Source organism: Marmota flaviventris, chromosome 5 (genome assembly GCF_047511675.1).
Source record: "Marmota flaviventris isolate mMarFla1 chromosome 5, mMarFla1.hap1, whole genome shotgun sequence".
Lineage (NCBI taxonomy): Eukaryota > Metazoa > Chordata > Mammalia > Rodentia > Sciuridae > Marmota > Marmota flaviventris.
The window spans coordinates 63,755,770-63,774,653 of NC_092502.1; the positions used below are offsets into that span (position 1 = coordinate 63,755,770).

At 38.6% G+C, this 18,884-nt stretch overlaps 1 protein-coding gene and 1 non-coding gene across 2 annotated transcripts in view; both read left to right on the plus strand.

The window, feature by feature from the left end:
• Jakmip2 (janus kinase and microtubule interacting protein 2) overlaps nucleotides 1–18,884 on the plus strand; it is a 157,207-nt gene that overhangs the window by 68,841 nt on the left and 69,482 nt on the right. The gene's annotated exons all lie outside the window — the stretch shown is intronic.
• On the plus strand, nucleotides 18,013–18,119 carry LOC114086667 (U6 spliceosomal RNA). Its single transcript, XR_003581667.1, has one exon. It is a non-coding gene; the product is annotated as a U6 spliceosomal RNA (small nuclear RNA).

Below are 18,884 nucleotides of genomic sequence, written 5' to 3' on the forward strand. Positions count from 1 at the left end.
CCTCTGCCAGACTTCTCCACTGAGTATGGACTGACCCAAGGGATCCTTGGAGAAGCTGACTGATTATTGCTGGGTAATTTAGTGCTCTGGGTGGGTGGATCTCTCCTCCCTGGTTGTCTTTTTGCCCTTCCTTGCTTACTGTGATGTTAGTGACTCCTTTTCCTTTCTTTACAACAAAACCTCCAGTAGTAAAAGATGTAGAGGGAAGGAAAGGTGCAATGTTACCTCACGGAGAAAAAAAGGCGAACTGGAGTGTAGCACTAGACACCCCGTTAACTCACTCTGGGACTGGAAGCAAATCACAGCATTTCCCTGGATATCTTTATTGCTGAGGCTCCCACTGCTTTGAAATTCTAGGACTGGTTTTCTTCCCCTTATGGAAACTCCTGTTGCAGATTCCATCCATTTCACACTTTCCCAAGTGTACTTGTGAGGAGTCTTCCTTTTGCAGGCCACAGAAACACTAAAAATGGCTGTTGCAAGAAAGATAATATGTTATCTCGTGTAAATGGAAAATCTTGAGTATCTCTTGAGTATAGAGACAGAGCTGTACTCAAGCATGTTCAGTTCATTGTTTTTATCTTGTTTCCTCTCAGATTCCCTCCCTCTTGGCTTCTGCTGTTCTGTCTGTGTTAGTTCTTCCTTTGTGTGGGCAAGGTAACCACTAGCAGATCCAAAGCAACAGCCCATCACCTCCAAAATTTAAATACTCCACTAAACTCCTGGAATGGAGTTTCACTAGAAAAAAACTGTGTCCATCCTAGAAAAAGTTGCTCTGGATTATTATGTGCCAACTATTTTTTTTTTAATATGTATTTTTTTTAGTTGTAGGTGAACATAATATCCTTACTTTTTGTTTTTAAAATGTGGTGCTGAGGATTGAACCCAATGCCCCATGCATGCTAAGTGAGTGATCTACCACTGAGGCCCAGCCCCAGCCCAACTTTTTATCAGGAAAGTAGGAGAGAGGTAGGAGCAGAAAGGCACTCGACTCTATTGAAATCATACTAAGAATGGATAAGGGGTGGTTCCCCAATGGAGGTCCTGTTATTAGAAGAATATAGAGATGATGGGCAAGAAAATGAATGGTCAGTAATGCTAAACAAATGCCTTTAACTGGGTAATTTAGAAACACAGAATTAATTGCTCACAGTTCTAGAGGCTGATAAGTCCAAGGTCAAAGAATCAACAGATTTGGTGTCTAGTGAGAGCCTCTTCCTCCTAGATGGTACCTTCTTTCTGCATCTTCAAATGGCTAAAGGGTCAAATAAGCTCTCTTGCTGATGGCATGTCACTGAAAGCATCCATGAGAGTGTAGCACTCCTGGCTTGACCAACTCTTAAGGGTCCCACCTCTTATTACCATCACCTCGATGTTAGGCTTCAATGTATGAATTGTGTGGGGGGAAACAGGGATACACCCATTCACACCACAGCAGTATCATAGAAACCTAAATTTTGCTCACAAGAAGACTCCTTCCTTACCTTCCAAATAGACACTGCCTTTCATCTTGCACTCACTGGGAGGGTGACGAAAAGGAATCAGCATTCTCTTCATCTTAAAACATTCTGCCTCTACCATCCAACCACAAACCAGTCTCTGGCCACAGAGTGAATTAAGTTACTCCTCTGCCTTTGGATCTAACCTTCAGTCTATTTCCAGGAAGCTATTTTCCTGTTATCCAGAATCCCATTCCCTTTCTTTATTTCACTTCTTTCATTTGAGACTTTTTCTTTCATGGCATCAGGTCCTTATCATATTTTGACCACACATTTCCCTAAAAACAAAATTATCACCATAGCCTCCAGGTTTCTACATGTCATGCACCGCTATGAGGAAGACTTGTGGCCCCATGTCAGGAGATAGTTTTACCCCTTCTCACATCAGCAGGTTAGAAATGGTGTTCCATTTGGTGTTCCAGTACAGCAGGGTGATTTCTGTTTTCTTTAGGAACCCAATTTTATGCAGGCCTCTCGTGAAAAGTTAGCCCTACATTTGAAAGAAACACTAGGGTTTGTTTCCTTCCCCAGTGCCCAACAGTCATCCCACTTAGAAGATACTGGGAGAAAGCTACTTGCAGTGTTGGTTTATATTTCTGGAATCCTGGTTTTATTCTGTTATTGGCTTTTACTATTGTTATGATGCCAGAAAGTTTGTGATTTTTTAAAAAAGTGGGTAATATGTTCAAGAAAATTAGGTCACTCTATCTAGAAAAGAAACTCTTCTCAATTCCTCACTATTTCTCCAGTCATCCAGCCCTAGCCCCACCTCAGTTGCCTTTCTATCTACCCCCTTTTCCATGATCTTACTCATGTTTAAGAAACCCTCATTGTATTTCCAAAGTGTAGTAACTTCTGAGGATGTCTGTCAATTATCTTCTGTTGCCCTGGAAATCTCTCAGCATTTGTCTTTTTTATTTCCACCTCAGGCTAGAGCCTGAGTACATCCCGTGTAACAATCACAGTAGTTTTCTGACTGTAACCCAGCTTGACTTACTAGCCCACTACTCTGCTCCTGTCACGCATCTATTCAAACCATCAGTGTCATTCATTAAATAAGGAATTTACTTGGCCTAAACTGTCTTGCTTGTTACATTTTCCTTAAAATTTCCCTTGCCCTGCTGCTCAAACATAGTGTGCCTTGGCGCTTTTCCTACCATATGTAATAGGTAGATGTACATTTATATGTTTTAGTAGATTATAAAGGAGAGATACAAGAATATAGGCCAATTTTAGGAAAAGCTAGGTAGTGAATACATCCTCAATAGCCTTAGATAACACAGACTGTGATAAGTGAGATTCAAGCCAGATTGTGAAGAGTTTTCAATGCTAAGGAGGTAGTATCATTCTGTGGGTCACATAGCACAAACCAAAGCCCATATTATATTTACTTTTGTACTACCACTTCTGTGCAACTTTAGGGAGCATCCATGAATGACATCCCCTGAAGCTATACAACATGTCAGTCCTGGTATGCCTCAAACTCTGTTGAGCAACATCTTAAACATGGCAGGCATTCAGTTAATGCTCACTAAATTTTGTCCAAATGCCCTAGGGATCTGTTTTGGTATTCTGTTTGTTTCCTTATCTTTGCTGAGATAGGAAAACTAAGGCTGTTAGCACCCCCTGTATTGGGAAGATCACCATAGATTTATTGTTAAACCTTTGTTTTTCTTTTAAAATGGAAACAAATATCATAATACTGTATTCACATCTTAGTAGATCTGTTAACAGCTTTAAAATAATAGAAGTATTATTTTGCATAAGCTCATTAGAAAAATGTTTCAATTCATATTTAGCCTGTGTCTGTTTAAGTAAAGCAGGTATGTGGACATGTAGACCTTGACTTCTAAAACCAATGTACAATGAGTGAATACCAATTACCAGGAGAAGCCATGAGTACTCTCTCTCTCACACACACATACACATGCACATGCACATGTATGCGCATACATACACACATACACACCTCCACTTCTGTGATAATAAGGAAGGAAAATAGAGAAGCGAGACTCATTTCTGATCAGAAGCTAGGAAGGAAGGGATGTTGCAGCTGGAGCATTGCCATTCCCATTAAATAATGCCTGAAGAGGGAAGCCTATTCAGGCTCTCTAGACAGGAAATGTGGGAACCATTAGTCCAATGTCCTTCATAAATTTGCCCTATCTCGAGTCTAAGAAAAGAAAGCCTACATCCTTGAGAGTCTTCTATGGGTGGGTGTGGATGGAAGCCAGGCAATTTGATGCCATTTTACTGTTTTTTTTCCCCCCTCTCAACTACTAAATAGGCTTTTCTTTCTTTTAGCTTGTGTTAAAAAGCACTTAATTGAGTTGGATTGTTGGCAGCTATCTATAAACTGCCAAATTTAGTACAAGAATCATTCTGTAAGAATCTTGGGCATTAATACTCATCATTTCTTAGACTTAATCATTAATATTCATCCCTAGCTAAAGCATAAGAACAAGGGGGAGAGAATCCTTCCAGTCTCTAATGATGGTTCTGTAAAATCAAATTGCTTGCTTGCATGTACTTTTATCATTCTGTGCTTAAAGTTATTCATCCTTCAGTGGGAACTGCAAGCACACAAAATTTCTCACAATTGGTTAATTCTGAACCCATATGTGAGTATTTTGGACAGAAGAACAAGAGTCATGAAATTTAATGTTTATGCTTGACAAAACAGTTTAATTCCCTGAGTTTTATTTTCTTCATTTGATACTTGTGTCTGTTTTTACTATATATTTTTCAAAGATGTACTGTGACTCTTCAACAGCAAGGAAGAGTGACTCAACGATACTCGGAAATGAGCAAAGTTTGAGAAATAGGCAGATTCAGAAGAAGTAACACGAAGGCACATGTGAGAGGCCAAATTATGCACCAGACTGTCCAGGCTGCAGATGGAAATTGCCAGCCACAAGGAGAGAGGGAGGAGGGAGGCAGGAAGGAAGAATGGCAAGCAGCAGCTTTGACAGGCAGAGCCTATCTATTCCACCAGACAATGAAAGGATCTGTGGGAATTTTGTTGGCAAGGGTCATTTTCCTGCAGAGCCTTCCCAGCTCCTAGGAAATCCCGACCTGGAATAAGGACTGTTTGTGGTGTAGGCTGCCCATTGAGGAGTCCTGCTTCTCTTTTATTTGTTCTTGATATGACTGTGACTCCACAATTAACCCCCAAATAAAATGGGAGACACCCAAAAATGGGAACAAGCTGCTGGAATAAATTCCCCAGGAAAATGAACTTTAATCCTCTTTAGCGAAAATAGAACATTAAAGAAAATTTGAAAACATTGATATTTTTCTATTGCAGCTAATAGTGACTTGCAGAAGACAATTCCACATTAAACCTAAGACCAAACAAGAGTAACCATGTTGGACATCAGGAGAAGAGACAAGTTCTAGTTTGGCTATTGTATTCAATTTAAATATTAATTAACCATAAAATTCTTTGTTTGTGCTATTAGAATGAGGTCTTTGTTTGTTTGTTTGTTTTTGGAACTGAGTGACTAAACCCAGGGGCACTTAACCACTGAACCACATCCTCAGCCCTGTTTTTATTTTTTATTTTGAGACAGGGTCTCACTAAATTGCTTAGGGCCTCTCTAAGTTATTGAGGCTGTCTTTGAACTTGTGATCCTCCTGCTTCAGCCTTCCGAGCCACTCAGATTATAGGCATGTGCTGCTGTGCCAGGTGCAAGGTCTTTTTTCTGAAAATAGGAAACTTTGAAGATAATGCTTAATGGATTTGTTTTTCTGAAATCTGACTTGTCTGATTAGAAATTCAATCTTCAAATGGATTATAACTCTGAGTATAAAAATCATTCAGTTAAGCTGAGTTTTTCACAGTTGCTAAAATTTTGACTTGACAGGACTGGAATTGAAGTACAAAACCTTGCAATTAAAAATTGTCATAAAAATAAATTGACGCCTTTAAGGAAATGAAAATAAGGAATTTTAATTCCATTTTTTGAACATTTAATTTCATGCCCCTTACTCTATTGCCAAAACAAAAGGTCTAATTAAGATTTCAGCATTTTTTACTGTAAGAAATGTTTGCAAAAAATGTCTTTCCCATCCCTAACCCCACATGTCACTCCTCTGTTTTGTTCATTGCTTTTTAATTCCTAAAGATGAAAGAGGAAACTGATCTGTAATTTGTAGTTATGACCTAGATAAGTGAGGTTATCTCGATGACTACTTGCCATGGTCTCATCAAATATCAGATGCCAATAGTAATCATAATGGCTAGAATATACTGTGCTTTTCTCTATGCCAGTTACTTCTGTATGTGTTTGCATTTGTGAACTTAGTAGATCCAAACAACTCCTCCAAAAGGCAGAAGTTAAAAGCTTGGCAGAGAGGAGTTAATATATACCCATGGTTGTACAATTAGCAATTGGTTACAGCTGGTCCTTAAATCTGTGTTCTGACTCCAGAGCAGTGTCCCTAAGCCCAAACAATATCTTCTTTTCAGTAATTATTTTTAAAAAATGTGAATATGTGGTTATTTTTATAAATAGCTAACTTTTACTGTTTCCATTAAGCAAAAAATGTGTATAATCTATATTATATACAGAAGTGATGGCACAAATAATTACTATTGTGCTATTTGATAATACAGTGAAATGACAAGGTATGTCCGACCCCTCTAACTTACAGAAAGGAATGAATTGTTTTCCTACTTCACAGTCTTTCCTTCTCTTCTCCACCATCAGTGTCAGTGCTGACGGTTTCCCTCGTACCATGAACTGTTTTGTCAATGTTGTCATCGCCCACAGACTTTTAAAAAGATACATGTTCTAAATCTAACTCAACAAAATCAAAAAAGCAGGGAGCTATGGGAAAGTGGGCATTAAGAGAGCAAAGCTTTGCTTTGCTTTTGGATGGACCCTTTCCCCATGTCCCCAGGCCAAGACTGCAAGTGCCCTGTTCTCTTTATGTCGTTCACCAACTCACACATGCACTTGCTCTCTTTTGTTTAAAATTATGTATTGGCTTCTGCCCTGCTTGTGGGCTAGTCCCACTCACAGCACTATCCCTGCTTTTGCAGGGCTTCTGGTTAGTGAAGAAATGAATATGGATCCAAAAATCAGTAGACCACAGTCTATAATAACCTGGCTTGGTCTGGAAAGCCTGGGAAGACTTCTGTATTCGTTTCCTAGGGCTACCATAACAAATTACCACAAACAGTGAGGCTTACACCACAGAAATGCGTTCTCTCACAGTGGTGGAGGCAGAAATCAGGTGTCAGGGGAAGAATCTAGACCTTGACTTGTAGACACATCACTGCCTTCAGCCTCTGCCTTCATCTTTTTGTGGCGTTCTTCCCTGTAGGAGTCTGTGTGTTTGTGTCTTAATTTCCTGCTTCTTCAATGGACATTAATCCTTGGATTAGGGCCCATCTTAATGAATTCATCTGAACTTGATTACATACAGAAGACCCTCTTTTCAAATAAGGTGACCTTCCTAGGTACTAGGAGTTAGGACTTGTGTTTCTGAGGGGCACAACTCAACCCACGTGAGACAACTTCTTCCTGGAGTCAATTGCATTTGAGCCATGATATTCAAATCTAAGGAAGAAAGGCCTCTGCAACGGCCCTAAGGCATGGAGAAGCATCCTATTTGAAGACTTAGGAAGACAGACAAACATGTACACAAGGAATCACAGGAGCAAAGGGTCTCAAGGTGTGCACCCACAGCTGCTGGCCAGAGGTTCCCATGCACAGACTCCCTTTCCAGGAGGAGTGGGCATCACAAACCTGGGCACCTGCACCCCAACTCTGCTGCCCACTGATCAACCTCCTCCTGTGTCCACAAGTAGAAAGAGGGAAAAGAAAATCCCTGATTATAGGCTGCTGAGGGAGAGAGAGCCTATGAGGCACAGCTGAGCTTAAAGCTAAGGCCTGGGTTGTGGTGTGGAGCTTGAAGATGACTTGGATTAAATCTCAGCTTTGTGAGAACATCAGTAGGTGAATACAAGATTCTGAGCCTCAGTTTTCTCATCTCAAGTGCGAGGGGAGTCGAGTGTGTCCCCGGGTGCCACTGTGGACATTCAGTGAGATAAAGCATGTTCCAGTACTTCCTCAACTTGTAATGAGAAGAAAGAATGCCACTTGAAATAGGGAAGATAGAAAAACTTGACCTTTTAAACCTCACACAGTTCATCCAAATGACTTCATGGTGACAGCAGAAGCTGAGTAGAGGAGAGGGGAATTACTAATAGCTTTTCCCAATCTGTATCTCATGGAGGATGTGAGAAGGTTAATAATAACAATAACATCCAATCTGTGCACAGTGGAGAAGGCGGGAGCCTTAATAAGAATCCTTTTAATAACTGGCCACAAGCACGGTGCTTTATGGTAACAGTGCCTTCTTGGATACAGTTTCATGAAATGCTTGTGTCTTCCAAACTCCTTTTAAGAGTAAAACTTACATATCTTGGGGATGAGAGAGCTTTTAAATGTGAACCTTATCTGCTAGTGCACTGCCAGGAGTGGTTGATCAGCTTAATTTGGAGAGGTTGAAGCTAGCAGGCGAGAAGACCAAGGCAAGTGAGAAAACGAGGACCCAGAGCAGAGCTTCAGACACCCAACCCACAACTGCCCTGGATTCAGGAGAGAAGCTGGACCTAGGACAGATCCTTTCCACTCCAAAGGTTTAAGCATCTGCAGAAACAGGCTCAAATATGTAACTTGTCAGAGTTGTGGTCAAGGTGGGGTTTAATCAGCTGGAGTGTGACACAAGGTGTATTTTACAGTGGCCAGGAAGCTGCCGGGAATGAGCTGCAGATTCACGGGAGAGTGGAGGGACTGCCGCGCATTCCCAGGAGACTTTCAGGTGTAAAGGATTGAGGAAGACTTTTTGATCCCATAATGAAGAGGAGATCTTTACCCCATATGTTGGTCCAAAATGTCTTTGTGCACTTATATACAAACATGTACACTCAGGAGTATATGTGTATCTATGTATGTACTTGTGCATACATATAACTAGTTTTCTTTTTTATAAGAATGACATTGTACTTTGTGCTTCATTCATCATTTTTCTCTTGAGTAAATAATGTTTTGACATTCATCTAGGAATATTGGTTTATGTAGATCTACTTTTATACTTTTAGACTACTGTACAGTCCCTGACATACCACTTTAGAAAACTGGTATCAAGTTCTTCATTGTTACTTTTTAAAATGCTATAAAACTTTTATATTTACCTTGCTTATCTTTATTTCACTTTTCTAGGATGTAAAGTCCATAAGGGCAGGAATTTTTGTATATTCTAGTCAAAATTCTAACTCCAGCACCTAAAACTGTGTACCTCCAAAAGATAAAATGTACAAATGCTCTGTGGCTGTATTCTGCTTCCACATAGTTATGATGTACCCCTGTTGTCCTGTTAATAAGAGGGTATTCATCTGGGCACAGGGACCATCACCCTCCACTCTTAGCTACAATGCCAGACATAGCACCTTGCCTAGAGCAGGAGCTCAGGGTTTCAGAGACAAACAGTGTAGCACACTGTTTAATACTTCAGTCAGATTGATGTGGCTCTACATCTCAGCTCCTGTGATTCTGATGAAATAGCAATCTAAAGAGGGTTGCCATCAGCTTCCATCTGCTGCTCTCTCCCCATCTCCTCTGCTCCCACTCTGGTCTACTGTAGTACCATCTCTAAGCTGCAGTTTTGCAGTGGCCTCAAACCAATCTCCTAGCCTTCACCCTTATGCTAATTCTTCTGCTCTTACCAGAGCTGTCAGAGTGAAAGGTGAAAACCTCAGTCAAGTCAGGACACTGATTCCCTTGAACCCTTCAGTTGCTCCCACCCACTCTGGATAAAAGCCCAAGTCAATGTAAAAGGGTCTTAATAGCACAGCAGGGTGTACATTGCTGCCCTCTGGTGGGTGCCTGCCCTCAGCTTGGCTGCTTTCCCAGCTCTCATTCCCTGAACCCCACTCCCATCAGCCTCCCAGCAATTCCTGGAACTTGGACGCCTAAGCCACACTGGAGCTTTGGTAACTTCTCCTCCCTCATCTGGAAAACTTTCCTCTAGGCACACACATGACACACTCTTCCAGCCCTCAAAGATATCCAAATAGCATTTACTTAGGTCTGAAATCACAACCCAGCGTGCACAATTCCTATCACCCTCTGTCCTACATTAATTTTTTTCCATAACATTTTATCATATGTATGTATTATGCTCTTTGCGTGTCTCTCCCTGCAAACATGAGCCAACAATGTTATATTTTATTTGTTCATTGCTATACCTTCCATGTCAAAATAGTGCTCAGCTGGGCATGGTGGTATATGCCTATCGTCCCAGAGACTCAAGAGGCTGAGGATTGCAAGTTCAAAACCAGTCTCAACTTAGTGAGACTCTAAGCAACTTAACAAGATCCTGTCTCAAAACAAAACAACATTTTTTTAAAAAGGGCAGGGGATGTGGATCAGTGATAAAGTGACCCTTGGTTCAATCCCTAGTACAACCCCCTTTCCCCCCTCAAAAATACCAAACCAACAGTGCTCAGCAGCCATGAAGTGTTTAATATCCATTGGTTGAAGAAACTGATTTTAATACAGAGCACTTTTGACACATACCATACTAAACTTTACCTGCATTAATCCATGTGACTTTTAACACCAGTCAACAAGGAAGGCACCACAGTGATAAAGAGAACAAGCTCTACAGTCAAATACATCTTCCCCAAATCCAAGTTAATTAGTAACCTCAATACAACCATAATTCTTACCAAATCTTCTCATAAAATATTTACCCAATTCTTCCTTATTCCCTGGACCACATGGCAGATTCTCTCTCATCTTTCAAGACTCAGCATGGCCATCCCTTCTGCCAGGAGTACTTGCAGACCTCCCCAGGGAACTGGGTCTCCCCTGAGTGCAGGCAGTGCCTGGTCTGCTGTCTGGTATGGCTCTTATTACATCTTCGGCCTGCAGTTCATTATTTACATGTTGGTCTCTCCCCGTAGGGAAGAGTTGTAGAGAGGCTTCATAAATCATACACTCAGGGCAGAACTAGAAGACTTTTAACACCCAGCTTGAAGCATTAAAAAGATAATGCATGTAAATAGCACAGTGACCAGCAGTAGTAAGCGGTCAATAGTAATTATCATGATGACGATTAGCAATGGTACTAGTATTCATCTGTCACAGTACGATGTGAATAAGCAGGTGAAGTGTAGTAATTATTGCCACAAATGCTATTTGCTAGGATATTATAGGCCAGGACCCCAGAGCTTTGGAATTTCAAATATTGCTTACTATACAAGAAGGAAATACCAGCTATAGAATCTTCTGAGATTCTAGGATGTGGATGAAGCAATTTTGAGCCTTTGAGATTCTGTTTTCACTAACAAAGATGTCCATAGAAGAGTTTAAAACTTGAAATGAGAAATTATAGTTCCTAGTTTCAGTGCTAGAAGGTAATAAATCAAATAAAATATGTTTTCTTGGATATTAATATCTAACTTTTGAACATGCATTGTGCATTGCTTAATTTTCTAAGTCCTCCCCACTTATTATTGGTGTACTGCAAAGTTCAATGTGGGGCAAAATAACACTATGATTAACACAATGGTGACTTACAACCTTTCCTATAATAGTCATGTTTAGGGGAAAAATGTTAAGATTTTGTGGGTTGAAGAAGGTTATTATTGCCAATGACAATTTCATTTTGGCTTCTCTTATGTATTTTTCCAACAAATATTTCCTTTTTGAGTACCTGCTGTGAGGTATTGTGCTAAACACTAGGGATAAAGTGGTGACCAGGCCCAGGGAAATCCCTGTCTGCAGAGCCAAATCAAATGGCAATACTGAGAAAAGAAAGTATTATAGGAAAGGGCTTTTATTTCCTCCAATGATTTTGTATCCTTAAGTTCTGAAAGATGTGCCCGGACGGAGGCTGGTGGGCAGGGAAGGCGTCCTTAAGAAAGAAAGGCTGATAGCAAACAGAACCTCTGTGATTTCCAAAAACAGACCCATTCAAGTTGACGTCAGGACTGGGCAGCTCAGGAGAAGGGGCTGTTGTCCACTCAAAAGTCTGTTTTGGCCCAGTCTATCCCTATTAAGTCAGGTTTGCAGAGAAACAATTGTTCTGTAACCTGCTATGACTTATGGCTTATTCCCTCAGAAGAGAGCAGAGGCAGCTTCAGAGCCACGGCACCCCAGACTGAGCACCAAGCTCTCTGTGTTTGCCTTGATCCCCGTCTCCTGGCTTCAGTTCATCATCTGCCTTTATATTTTCTCTTTACCCTACTTTCCTCACTGAACACTTCCGTGTTTTGTTTTGTTTTGTTCTATACAGAAACATTATTTTGTTCAGATTACAGAAGCAATATCACAATTATTATAGAAATCTTTTGGGTGGAGAAGAAAAAAACCTCAGTTTAAATTAAGATCTTTCATCATCCACCCCTGGGGGGGTGGGCGGGGACTTACTGCTCTCTGAACGAGTCTTTATATAAGTAAACACATGGACTACTTCCTTATAAATGTTCTAAATCATATTATGTTGCAGTCTGTTTCTATAAAATGCTTGAAAATTGATTTCAAATAAGGTGTGGAATAAAGTTTCATAGGTCAATCAATCAATCAATCAATAGTAAAAAGAGAGTGCTGCTCTTCCTCAAGTGTGATTTCTATAAAAACACACTGGAGTATTTCTGGTATGGCTGAGTTTAGAGGCTCTAGACTAAGGTTGTCTGTGTTGTATACTGACTTGCTTTTTACATCTACATAGTTTTATATAGTCAGTATTTCTACTTTGATATTTTTCCTTACTGTAATATTTAGAGTGCAAAAATATTAGTTCATGTTATTTCTAAGCACATGGATGACTCCTTTAATCTCAATGGATTTACTGACATCTCAACATTCTTCCAATGTCCCATGCACAACAGTTGTGTATCAATCTGGCCGTTTCTTTATTACCTCACTACTTCCTAACTATTAGCACATTATTTACTTGAGAACATTCATGACTAATATGTTTCTGCAACATGTACACTCAGAAAAATAAGAAATTACATTTCATCTATGTATGATATATCAAAGTGCATAAATGTGTTCTACTATAATGAATAATTAATTAAAACAAATAAAAACATTAATTTAAAAAAAATAAGCTTCAGGTCCATATACATCTTGATTATACCATTGACCTCACTCTGACTTTGAGTCACAGACTTGCCTCCTATTAATTTAATTTTCCATCCATTATTGGGAATAATAATTGTATATATGACTGCATAATCTTTTTATTAAGATTGTGCAGTCAGACATACTTTTTATTAAGTCCAAAATGGGAAGATCCATATAATTTGCTGCATTGCACAAGGCTTAGCACAAAATAAGTACCCCATAAAAAGAAGTTGTTGAATCATGAAGAAAATGGTGATGGTGAGATGGATTAGAGTTCTTTCATCTTAGGAAAGTGAAAAGCCCTCTACCCTGCATCTAGCCCACATTTTACTGTTTTTACATGTACGTCAGCATTAGATTCTCCTTTGGACCTACCTTTCTGGTTTCTTTGGGTTCTAGTCTACTTAAAAGTAAATTGAAACATGCCTCTTAAGAAAGCTGATCAAATCTTGGTCATTATTAAATAAAATGCAAATTCAGTATCTAGGCAGTCAAGAATAGGCATCATTTATCACCTCATTTTCCTAACACTACATCTGTTGGTTTTTCAGAACTGAACCTTCCACATCTGATGCAGTAGTAGCAATATTCTTTTAACTATTGATTGATTAATTGAACTTGTATCAATACTACCTTGCAGTGACTTTCTGACTTCCCTTGATCCTATTTTTCTTTCATGTTTCAGTTTTAACCCTATTTGTTCAGAAATAATTATTCAAAATCTGCTTTGTGCCAGCACTGTACTAAACACTGAGATTCAAAAATGAGACAGGAGGCAAGTGGACATAATCCTGGTCCTGAGATGCAATCAATTCCTTTGGTCTTCACTCTGTGTGTGTGTGTCCACGTCTTTTGCATTTATGCGGTCTCCTTTGGTAGATATATATTGTATCATCTTCAGCTCTAACATTATGCTTTGCACATAATTATGGTTTAAGAGATCATTGTTAATCAGATTTTAAAATATTTTTCCTATGGGAAATGGCTTATGGTGTTACATTAAGTACTTTTCATTAGTTGACCTCACAATCTTAATTCCAAGAATCCATCAATTGGACCCCCCCAAAATTTATATATATATTTCCCCCCCTAAGCATTCATCTCTGGGACAAAACTCAAAACAGATTCCTAAATATTTTTAAAAACTAATCTTTGTCACTCTATATCTTGTTATTATATTATGCTATAATATAGCACAGTAGAAATATTGATAGCTAGTCAGAGTGCAGATCATTAAATATAATTCTTTATAATAAAAAAAACTATCTAATATATCCCAAACTATTTTATTTTAAAAGTTTATGTACTTTTACCTAAGTGATATTAATCAGTGTAAATTTTTGTAAATTGAATTTATTTTTGTAAATTGAATTTTTCCTGCCTTTTTAAAAACAGAGACACATATTATTCCTCCCCTATATATAGAAATCTCTGCTCATGTTTGACTCTTTGCAAAGGTTTGGTAGGATTTTTTTTTTCTTTTAATTCAAGGCCTTTGAAAGCAGTTACCAAGGAAACTACAGAATAGGTTACATATGTTTCACTTAACACCTAAAATAGGAAATCTTGCTGTCAGCTATAAATATAATTCTATGAAAACCCCTCCCTCCAATACTTTCAGTGTGTTTCTTTAACCTACATACCACTTTTTAACAATAGTGCACACATACTGTGGTGCCTGCACTGATGGGGCCCTGATGGATCTTCCTGGCTCTGTCTAGCTTTGAATACATATTTTTCTCCTATTGTGTTTGGGGTTTCTCCCTCATGTCCAGTGAAGTCGATACCTGTCACTCCACAACAGCTGTAGAACACTTTGAATCCAGAGAGAAAAGACAAAGACAATGACATAAAAATTTATGGCACTTAGAGAATTAACTTTGCTAAACTCATCTTTGTAGAAGCCTTCTAAATCCAGACAAAAGAATACGAAGCAAGATGACTTCTTCAGTGCCGGGATAGCAGCAGTGATTTAAAAAATGTTGGCATATGGCTTAACATTTTTTTTTAATTTTATGGTTTAATTCACTCTTGCATCAAGCTTTAACTTTTGCCTGAACTCAAAACAGTTATTCAAGGGATCTCATAAAGTAATTTCCCATAATAAATCTTATCATAATTATCTTTGTAGAAACTGTGAAATAAGTTTCTCAGTGTCAGTGTTTTCCATTGATCAGGGTCAATATTAATTAAGCTGAACTTGGTGGTACTATGAGAACAAAGATGAGTAAGACACAGTTTTACTCTTAAATGGGACTTAGTCACCTGAAGATTAGTAATATACAGGGTTGTGGCCCCCTCCTCCTAACTGTTCTTTCTATGTCCAGTCTACCCCTTTAATCTGTGCTGTCCTCTATTGCTAGAGGATCATTACTAAAGTCAAACTTTTCTCAAGTCTCAAGGAAATCCTTGATGACAACCCATAGCAATGATGGGTGAAGCCCAAATCTCTTAGCACTGTCTATCCTGTCCCCCTCCATTGGCCACGCTCATGTCTCCAAGCTCATCTCTTGTTGCTTTACCACTCACTTTGGAAACTATTACCAAAAATTTTTAATACATATTTTTAGTTGTTGATGGAACTTTATTTATTCATTTATTTATATGTGGTGCTGAGAATTGAACCCAGTGCCTCATACATGCGAGGCAAGCACTCTACCACTGAACCACAGCCCCAGCTCCCACTCTTACCAATATTTTTCTTCAACTATCTTTCATATTCTTTCTTACTTCTAGACCTTCATATTCCATCCTATTCCTCCTTGACCATTTTCTAGATGATTCCCTGTCATCTTACAGATCTATTTTTATATATCACTTTGCCTATGGAATCTTTGCTGATTCGCAACTCCTATCATTGATGCAATTATCACACTGTTTTAAGTGTCTGATTCTCCCTCTGGGAAGGGAAGGGATCCTGCCTTTCTTGCTTAGCACAGACATGTCCTCCACCAGGCATTTTGCAACTATTTATAAATTAACAAGTGAATGAATTAATGAATGAGTGACGAATGCTATAGAAACCATCTTCAAATAGAAAACAAAAACCCATGTTAGGTAAAAATTCATTCTACCCAGTGCCTTGGTCAGCTTGCTTGCCACTGTGACTAAAAGACCTGACAGGAACAATTTTCAAGGAGGAAAAGTTAAGGCTTTCATAACCCAATCATTTCACCTGAAAACTCTTGCATTAAGCTTTTGAGGGACACCTTTAATCTAAGCCATAACACCCAAGGAATAGCAAAGAGGTGTAAAGGAAAGTAATATGAAGTGATATTTGATCTGACTTTAAAAGATGAGTAGTCAGGATTTCACCAAGAAGTTTAGAATAGAACAGGGAAGTCAGAGAACCACCAGGGCAGTCGACGGTTTGCATAGTAGCTCAGTTCTGGATGAATGCCACGTCATTTAGATCTCAACCTAGACATCACTTCTGCCAAGCCTTCCTGACACTCCCCTGCAGGAGGTTCAATGTCTCTTATATTTATGCTAAGAGCTCTCTCCAGCTTTATATGCTATGAATAATGTTTCTAATATGAAATTTTAAACCTGAGATCTATAAAGCAATTCATCAGGAGCAACCACTTTTTGTTGTACATATGTTGCACTCTTTTGTGTAAAAAACTTAATGCATTAGCATGAAATAAGTTTTAATAGTAATAATTGCTTTTATTGTTAGAGATAAAGAGGGTGGTTTGGTGGAAAAATAGGAAAGAGATGAACATAAAGAGATACACAAGCCTAGCATTTTACAATTCTGAAGATGCACAATCACTACCATGCTGAATGTCAGTATTTCAGTTTCATTTTCTTTTAACAGATCTGTAATGGAGTAAAAGCCTTTTGACCCCATAGCCATGCCACCACATTTCCTTTATACAGGGAAACTAGAGCTGCAGGGTTAGACTCACTTTTAAATAGCAGCCTCTCTCCTTTACATTAAATTTCAGTGTCAAATCTCACAAATGCCCAGTGAGACATTCTTCCTGTATAGAGAAAGGTTTCAGGAGTGTTAGCATGTCTCTGCAGGCTACCAGGAACTGAGTGTGCAAGTTTAATTCATACATTTTAAACAACAGCATCTCACTCAAAAGTGCCATCTTTGGAAAAGAATGTAGACTTAGACAAACTAACAAGGCTTTCTTAGAGTGGACATTTCCAAATATTAATTATGAAAAACTGCTGAAGCATTTAGCCGCATACATGTGAATTCCAGCTATTTTATGACAGTTGCTTTCGAGAATCATAACTTGGTGGCAACAGCCTTATTGAAAACCCTGAGATTAGTAATGACTTTATTCAGCACATAGCTGGAGGCAAGACTGGCTACAAAGCCAAGGCCCCTGAGAATAGTGATCCTGTCATTGCAGGTCATATTTCTCCAGAAGCGTAAGCATTAATTTCTTTCGTCTTTTCAGGGGTCTCTGTGCCCTCCCTGCCCTGTCTTTTTTACACAAAGAGGTGATAAATTTATTGCTTCTATCCTTTGTATTAAGCTGGTGTTTAGTGGATAATTATGTCCTGAAAAAACTGTAAGTATGATAATAATGATAATAATTTACTAGTCATTTCTTATACTTTAACCCATTTATTCTTAGAAAGAGCTCAGTAAGGACTTTCCCTTCCCCAATTGCACAATAAGAGTACCTGTAGAAGTTTAAGTAACTTCTCTAGAATACATTGCTAGCAATTTAATTCAAAGCCAGTTTTTCTGATTTCAGATTTCAGGCTCTTGACCACCATTTTCTACCATTCTATGTTCTTAGGTCCCCAGCTGACCTTTCCATTCTGAGCCATAGCTGTAGTCTACTGGCAACGGAATCTGAATTCTGCCCTTTAAAATGCATTGTAACTAAGAAGCTCTGGAGACTGACAGATGTGTATTTGAGCTGCAGCTCTGACATTTCATGATTGCAGTATTTTCCAAGTTAATTAAATCTTTCAATTCTCAATTCCTCTATCTAAAAAATAATGAGTAAAAATTAGGAAGAGTTGAATGGAGTAGCTCTAGCATTAGTGCTTAGCACCAGGCATGACACAGAGTAAGGGAGAAGTCCACTCTGGGCCAGCTCCCATGCCAGGTCCCTTATGAAGTCTTCATGCCTTCTCCAGCCACATGGTGCTGTTCCACAGCTTTTACCCTTCATAGCTTTCTAGAATTTGTTTTCTCTTTGCAGCTACTTGTTTCTTCTTTATAGACTGGAGGTCAGTGAAGGATTGGATTGATACCTGCGCTTCTTAACATCTACAAAAAGTCAAGCTCAGTAAATAGTGCCTATCTTTTTTGATCAAATATGTGGCCACATTTCTGTCAAAGAATTGTGTAGTATTTTAGGATGGAAGAGCCAGTAGAAATGTAGTTAGTTCTCACTTAGGCAGCACACATACTGAAATTGGAACAATACCAGGAAGATTACCGTGGACTCTGTGCAAAGATGACCTGAAAATTTGTGAAGCATTTTGTATTTAAAAAATATATAACTAGACACCAATATTAGGGTTTCTAGGATATTATTATTTTTCTGAACAGACTCTGCAGCCAGGATTATAACCTGAGATCAATGCATAGATTTATCATGTTTTAAATACTTACAGTAGCCTAGATATGGAATCAACCCAATTCATAGATAAACAGAAAAAGAAAAATGTGCTGTACATAGAAAATAGAATACCACTCAGTCTTTAAAAACAAGGAAATCATGTGCCATGGATGAACCCAGACAGCATTGTGTTAAATGAAACAAACCTGGCACAAAATGACAAATATTGCATAATCTCACTTATTTAGGAAATCTAAAAAGTCAAGTTCATAAAAGCAGAGAACAGAACCGGGGTCACCAGGGGCTAAGGCAGGGGGTTGGGTATAGAGAGATGATAATTTTAAAAAAGTAGAGAATTTCAGTTAGGAGAAATAAGTTCTGGAGATCTATTATATAACATAGTGAATACAGTTAATAACAATATATTATATAACTATAAAATTGATAAAAGAGTAGATTTTCAGTGTTCTTACTTTGATAAGATAAGTATGTGAGGTAATGCATACATTAATTAGTTTGATTTATCCATTCCCTAATGTATGCAAGTTTCAAAACAACATATTTTACAACACAGATTTTTGTCATGACAAAAAGAAGGCTAAATGGGAACAGTTATGGTTTAAATATGAGGTGTCCCTCAACAGCTCATTCATGAAGCAATGCAAAGAGGTCAAATGAATAGATTATAAGAGCCT